Below are 7,500 nucleotides of genomic sequence, written 5' to 3'. Positions count from 1 at the left end.
AGGGTTGACCTGGTGGCCGAACAGCAAACCGGCCACCAGGTAAACCCGTTCAAAGTATAGGGTTGACCTGGTGGCCGAAAAGCAAACCGGCCACCAGGTAAACCCGTTCAAAGTATAGGGTTGACCTGGTGGCCGAAAAGCAAACCGGCCACCAGGTAAACCCGTTCAAAGTATAGGGTTGACCTGGTGGCCGAAAAGCAAACCGGCCACCAGGTCAACCCGTTCAAAGTATAGGGTTGACCTGGTGGCCGAAAAGCAAACCGGCCACCAGGTCAACCCGTTCAAAGTATAGGGTTGACCTGGTGGCCGAAAAGCAAAGCGGCCACCAGGTAAACCCGTTCAAAGTATAGGGTTGACCTGGTGGCCGAAAAGCAAAGCGGCCACCAGGTCAACCCGTTCAAAGTATAGGGTTGACCTGGTGGCCGAAAAGCAAACCGGCCACCAGGTCAACCCATTGAAAGTATAGGGTTGACCTGGTGGCCGAAAAGCAAAGCGGCCACCAGGTAAACCCGTTCAAAGTATAGGGTTGACCTGGTGGCCGAAAAGCAAAGCGGCCACCAGGTCAACCCGTTCAAAGTATAGGGTTGACCTGGTGGCCGAAAAGCAAACCGGCCACCAGGTCAACCCATTGAAAGTATAGGGTTGACCTGGTGGCCGGACGGGAAGGAAGCCCCGAGCCCCGGGGCAGGGGGACCCGGGTGGAGTGGGGTCCGTCCGGCTCCAGCCCGCGGGGGAGGCTCCGGGTTGACCTGGTGTCCGGACGGGAACGAAGCCCCGACCCCGTGGCAGGGGGACCCGCACGGAGAAGGCGTCCGACCGGCCCCAGCTCGCGCTGCAGGCTCCGGGTTGACCTGGTGACTCCCCTGCCTCGGGTGGCCCCGATCCTTTTTTTCCGTTTTTTTTTTTTTCCGTTTTTTGGCCGGAGAGTGGTCGGGATGCCCCCCCGGCACCCCTTTTGTGGTCGTTGAAAATTTTGTTTCAGACTTCCAGGGGCCCGATCCCTGACCGGGGCGTTTCAGGCTGGCCTGGCGGACTTCTCTGCACAGGCTCCGGATTGACCCGGTGACTCCCCTGCCTCGGGTGGGCCCGATCCTTTTTTCCGTTTTTTTTTTTTTGGGTCCGGAGAGTGGTCTGGATGCCCCCCCAGAACCCCTTTTGGGGTCGGTGAAAAATTTTTTTCAGACTTCCAGGGTCCCGATCCCTGACCACGGCGCCGCAGGCTGGTCTGGGGGACTTGTCTGGCGAGGGCAGGCACAGGGTTGACATGGTGTCCGGACGGGAAGGAAGCCCCGAGCCCCGGGGCACGGGTACCCGGCCTGAGCGGGGTCCGTCCGGCCCCAGCCCGCGGTGCAGGCTCCGGGTTGACCTGGTGTCCAGAAGCCCCGAGCCCCAGGGCAGGGGTACCCGGGCTGATCGGGGTCCGTCCGGCCCCAGCCCTCGGTGCAGGCTCCGGGTTGACCTGGTGACTCCCCTGCCTCGCGTGGCCCCGATCCTTTTTTCCGGTTTTTTTTTTCCTTTTTTGGCCGGAGAGTGGTCGCGATGCCTCCCCCCCGCCACCCCGTTTTGGGTCGGTGGGAAAAAAATCAGACTTCCAGGGACCCGATCCCTGGCCGCGGCGTTTCAGGCTGGCCTGGCGGACTTCTCTGCACAGGCTCCGGGTTGAACCAGTGACTCCCCTGCCTCGGGTGGGCCCGATCCTTTTTTCCGTTTTTTTTTTTTTATTTATTTTTTGGCCGGAGAGTGGTAGGGATGCCTTCCCCGCCACCCCGTTTGGGGTCGGTGAAAAAAAAATTCAGACTTCCAGGGGCCCGATCCCTGGCCGCGGCGTTTCAGGCTGCCCTGGCGGACTTCTCTGCACAGGCTCCGGGTTGAACCAGTGACTCCCCTGCCTCGGGTGGGCCCGATCCTTTTTTCCGTTTTTTTTTTTTTTTTTTTTGGGGTCCGGAGAGTGGTCTGGATGTCCCTCAGATCCCCTTTTGGGGTCGATGAAAATTTTTTAAAAAGACTTCCAGGGTCCCGATCCCTGACCACGGCATCGCAGAGTGGCCTGGGGGGCTTGTCCGGCGGGGGGCAGGCTGCGGCTTGACATGGTGTCCGGACGGAAAGGAAGCCCCGAGCCCGCGGCAGGGGGACCCGGGCGGAGCGGGGTCCGTCCGGCCCCAGCCCGCGGGGGGCAGGCTCCGGGTTGACCTGGTGTCCGGAAGCCCCGAGCCCCGGGGCAGGGGTACCCGGGCTGATCGGGGTCCGTCCGGCCCCAGCCCGCGGTGCAGGCTCCGGGTTGACCTGGTGTCCGGAAGCCCCGAGCCCCAGGGCAGGGGTACCCGGGCTGATCGGGGTCCGTCCGGCCCCAGCCCGCGGTGCAGGCTCCGGGTTGACCTGGTGACTCCCCTGCCTCGGGTGGCCCCGATCCTTTTTTCCGTTTTTTTTTTTTCATTTTTTGGCCGGAGAGTGGTAGGGATGTCTTCCCCCGCCACCCCGTTTGGGGTCGTTGAAAAAAAATTTCAGACTTCCAGGGCCCCGATCCCTGGCGGGGCGTTTCAGGCTGGCCGGCGGGACCTCTCGGGCACAGGCGCCGGGTTGACCCGCTGACTCCCCTGCCTCGGGTGGCCCCGATCCTTTTTCCCGTTTTTTTTTTTTTTTTCATTTTTTGGCCGGAGAGTGGTAGGGATGCCTTCCCCCGCCACCCCGTTTGGGGTCGGTGAAAAAAAATTTCAGACTTCCAGGGCCCCGATCCCTGGCGGGGCGTTTCAGGCTGGCCGGCGGGACCTCTCGGGCACAGGCGCCGGGTTGACCCGGTGACTCCCCTGCCTCGGGTGGCCCCGATCCTTTTTTCCGTTTTTTTTTTTTTTTCATTTTTTGGCCGGAGAGTGGTAGGGATGCCTTCCCCCGCCACCCCGTATGGGGTCGGTGAAAAAAAATTTCAGACTTCCAGGGCCCCGATCCCTGGCGGGGCGTTTCAGGCTGGCCGGCGGGACCTCTCGAGCACAGGCGCCGGGTTGACCCGGTGACTCCCCTGCCTCGGGTGGCCCCGATCCTTTTTTCCGTTTTTTTTTTTTGGGTCCGGAGAGTGGTCTGGATGCCCCTCAGATCGCCTTTTGGGGTCGGTGAAAATTTTTAAAAAAGACTTCCAGGGTCCCGATCCGTGACCACGGCGTCGCAGGGTGGCCTGGGGGGCTTGTCCGGCGGGGGGCAGGCTGCGGCTTGACATGGTGTCCGGACGGGAAGGAAGCCCCGAGCCCGCGGCAGGGGGACCCGGGCGGAGCGGGGTCCGTCCGGCCCCAGCCCGCGGGGGGCAGGCTCCGGGTTGACCTGGTGTCCGGAAGCCCCGAGCCCCAGGGCAGGGGTACCCGGGCTGACCGGGGTCCGTCCGGCTCCAGCCCGCGGTGCAGGCTCCGGGTTGACCTGGTGTCCGGAAGCCCCGAGCCCCAGGGCAGGGGTACCCGGGCTGATCGGGGTCCGTACGGCCCCAGCCCGCGGTGCAGGCTCCGGGTTGACCTGGTGTCCGGAAGCCCCGAGCCCCAGGGCAGGGGTACCCGGGCTGATCGGCGTCCGTCCGGCCCCAGCCCGCGGTGCAGGCTCCGGGTTGACCTGGTGACTCCCCTGCCTCGGGTGGCCCCGATCCTTTTTTCCGTTTTTTTTTTTTTTTTTCATTTTTTGGCCGGAGAGTGGTAGGGATGCCTTCCCCCGCCACCCCGTTTGGGGTCGTTGAAAAAAAATTTCAGACTTCCAGGGCCCCGATCCCTGGCGGGGCGTTTCAGGCTGGCCGGCGGGACCTCTCGGGCACAGGCGCCGGGTTGACCCGCTGACTCCCCTGCCTCGGGTGGCCCCGATCCTTTTTCCCGTTTTTTTTTTTTTTTTTCATTTTTTGGCCGGAGAGTGGTAGGGATGCCTTCCCCCGCCACCCCGTATGGGGTCGGTGAAAAAAAATTTCAGACTTCCAGGGCCCCGATCCCTGGCGGGGCGTTTCAGGCTGGCCGGCGGGACCTCTCGGGCACAGGCGCCGGGTTGACCCGGTGACTCCCCTGCCTCGGGTGGCCCCGATCCTTTTTCCCGTTTTTTTTTTTTTTTCATTTTTTGGCCGGAGAGTGGTAGGGATGCCTTCCCCCGCCACCCCGTATGGGGTCGGTGAAAAAAAATTTCAGACTTCCAGGGCCCCGATCCCTGGCGGGGCGTTTCAGGCTGGCCGGCGGGACCTCTCGGGCACAGGCGCCGGGTTGACCCGGTGACTCCCCTGCCTCGGGTGGCCCCGATCCTTTTTTCCGTTTTTTTTTTTTTTTCATTTTTTGGCCGGAGAGTGGTAGGGATGCCTTCCCCCGCCACCCCGTTTGGGGTCGGTGAAAAAAAATTTCAGACTTCCAGGGCCCCGATCCCTGGCGGGGCGTTTCAGGCTGGCCGGCGGGACCTCTCGGGCACAGGCGCCGGGTTGACCCGGTGACTCCCCTGCCTCGGGTGGCCCCGATCCTTTTTTCCGTTTTTTTTTTTTTGGGTCCGGAGAGTGGTCTGGATGCCCCTCAGATCGCCTTTTGGGGTCGCTGAAAATTTTTAAAAAAGACTTCCAGGGTCCCGATCCGTGACCACGGCGTCGCAGGGTGGCCTGGGGGGCTTGTCTGGCGGGGGGCAGGCTCCGGCTTGACATGGTGTCCGGACGGGAAGGAAGCCCCGAGCCCGCGGCAGGGGGACCCGGGCGGAGCGGGGTCCGTCCGGCCCCAGCCCGCGGGGGGAAGGCTCCGGGTTGACCTGGTGTCCGGAAGCCCCGAGCCCCGGGGCAGGGGTACCCGGGCTGATCGGGGTCCGTCCGGCCCCAGCCCGCGGTGCAGGCTCCGGGTTGACCTGGTGTCCGGAAGCCCCGAGCCCCAGGGCAGGGGTACCCGGGCTGATCGGGGTCCGTCCGGCCCCAGCCCGCGGTGCAGGCTCCGGGTTGACCTGGTGACTCCCCTGCCTCGGGTGGCCCCGATCCTTTTTTCCGTTTTTTTTTTTTTTCATTTTTTGGCCGGAGAGTGGTAGGGATGTCTTCCCCCGCCACCCCGTTTGGGGTCGTTGAAAAAAATTTTCAGACTTCCAGGGCCCCGATCCCTGGCGGGGCGTTTCAGGCTGGCCGGCGGGACCTCTCGGGCACAGGCGCCGGGTTGACCCGGTGACTCCCCTGCCTCGGGTGGCCCCGATCCTTTTTTCCGTTTTTTTTTTTTTTTTTTCATTTTTTGGCCGGAGAGTGGTAGGGATGCCTTCCCCCGCCACCCCGTTTGGGGTCGGTGAAAAAAAATTTCAGACTTCCAGGGCCCCGATCCCAGGCGGGGCGTTTCAGGCTGGCCGGCGGGACCTCTCGGGCACAGGCGCCGGGTTGACCCGGTGACTCCCCTGCCTCGGGTGGCCCCGATCCTTTTTTCCGTTTTTTTTTTTTTGGGTCCGGAGAGTGGTCTGGATGCCCCTCAGATCGCCTTTTGGGGTCGCTGAAAATTTTTAAAAAAGACTTCCAGGGTCCCGATCCGTGACCACGGCGTCGCAGGGTGGCCTGGGGGGCTTGTCCGGCGGGGGGCAGGCTGCGGCTTGACATGGTGTCCGGACGGGAAGGAAGCCCCGAGCCCGCGGCAGGGGGACCCGGGCGGAGCGGGGTCCGTCCGGCCCCAGCCCGCGGGGGGCAGGCTCCGGGTTGACCTGGTGTCCGGAAGCCCCGAGCCCCAGGGCAGGGTTACACGGGCTGATCGGGGTCCGTCCGGCTCCAGCCCGCGGTGCAGGCTCCGGGTTGACCTGGTGTCCGGAAGCCCCGAGCCCCAGGGCAGGGGTACCCGGGCTGATCGGGGTCCGTCCGGCCCCAGCCCGCGGTGCAGGCTCCGGGTTGACCTGGTGTCCGGAAGCCCCGAGCCCCAGGGCAGGGGTACCCGGGCTGATCGGGGTCCGTCCGGCCCCAGCCCGCGGTGCAGGCTCCGGGTTGACCTGGTGACTCCCCTGCCTCGGGTGGCCCCGATCCTTTTTTCCGTTTTTTTTTTTTTTTCATTTTTTGGCCGGAGAGTGGTAGGGATGCCTTCCCCCGCCACCCCGTTTGGGGTCGGTGAAAAAAAATTTCAGACTTCCAGGGCCCCGATCCCTGGCGGGGCGTTTCAGGCTGGCCGGCGGGACCTCTCGGGCACAGGCGCCGGGTTGACCCGGTGACTCCCCTGCCTCGGGTGGCCCCGATCCTTTTTTCCGTTTTTTTTTTTTTTTCATTTTTTGGCCGGAGAGTGGTAGGGATGCCTTCCCCCGCCACCCCGTATGGGGTCGGTGAAAAAAAATTTCAGACTTCCAGGGCCCCGATCCCTGGCGGGGCGTTTCAGGCTGGCCGGCGGGACCTCTCGGGCACAGGCGCCGGGTTGACCCGGTGACTCCCCTGCCTCGGGTGGCCCCGATCCTTTTTCCCGTTTTTTTTTTTTTTTTTCATTTTTTGGCCGGAGAGTGGTAGGGATGCCTTCCCCCGCCACCCCGTATGGGGTCGGTGAAAAAAAATTTCAGACTTCCAGGGCCCCGATCCCTGGCGGGGCGTTTCAGGCTGGCCGGCGGGACCTCTCGTGCACAGGCGCCGGGTTGACCCGGTGACTCCCCTGCCTCGGGTGGCCCCGATCCTTTTTTCCGTTTTTTTTTTTTTTTGGGTCCGGAGAGTGGTCTGGATGCCCCTCAGATCCCCTTTTGGGGTCGCTGAAAATTTTTAAAAAAGACTTCCAGGGTCCCGATCCGTGACCACGGCATCGCAGGGTGGCCTGGGGGGCTTGTCCGGCGGGGGGCAGGCTCCGGCTTGACATGGTGTCCGGACGGGAAGGAAGCCCCGAGCCCGCGGCAGGGGGACCCGGGCGGAGCGGGGTCCGTCCGGCCCCAGCCCGCGGGGGGAAGGCTCCGGGTTGACCTGGTGTCCGGAAGCCCCGAGCCCCGGGGCAGGGGTACCCGGGCTGATCGGGGTCCGTCCGGCCCCAGCCCGCGGTGCAGGCTCCGGGTTGACCTGGTGTCCGGAAGCCCCGAGCCCCAGGGCAGGGGTACCCGGGCTGATCGGGGTCCGTCCGGCCCCAGCCCGCGGTGCAGGCTCCGGGTTGACCTGGTGTCCGGAAGCCCCGAGCCCCAGGGCAGGGGTACCCGGGCTGATCGGGGTCCGTCCGGCCCCAGCCCGCGGTGCAGGCTCCGGGTTGACCTGGTGACTCCCCTGCCTCGGGTGGCCCCGATCCTTTTTTCCGTTTTTTTTTTTTTTTCATTTTTTGGCCGGAGAGTGGTAGGGATGCCTTCCCCCGCCACCCCGTTTGGGGTCGGTGAAAAAAAATTTCAGACTTCCAGGGCCCCGATCCCTGGCGGGGCGTTTCAGGCTGGCCGGCGGGACCTCTCGGGCACAGGCGCCGGGTTGACCCGGTGACTCCCCTGCCTCGGGTGGCCCCGATCCTTTTTTCCGTTTTTTTTTTTTTTCATTTTTTGGCCGGAGAGTGGTAGGGATGCCTTCCCCCGCCACCCCGTATGGGGTCGGTGAAAAAAAATTTCAGACTTCCAGGG

Source organism: Lepidochelys kempii, unplaced genomic scaffold (genome assembly GCF_965140285.1).
Source record: "Lepidochelys kempii isolate rLepKem1 unplaced genomic scaffold, rLepKem1.hap1 scaffold_83, whole genome shotgun sequence".
In the NCBI taxonomy this organism is placed as follows: domain Eukaryota; kingdom Metazoa; phylum Chordata; order Testudines; family Cheloniidae; genus Lepidochelys; species Lepidochelys kempii.
The sequence above is the reverse complement of the archived record's forward strand: the minus strand, read 5'-3'. Positions refer to the sequence as shown.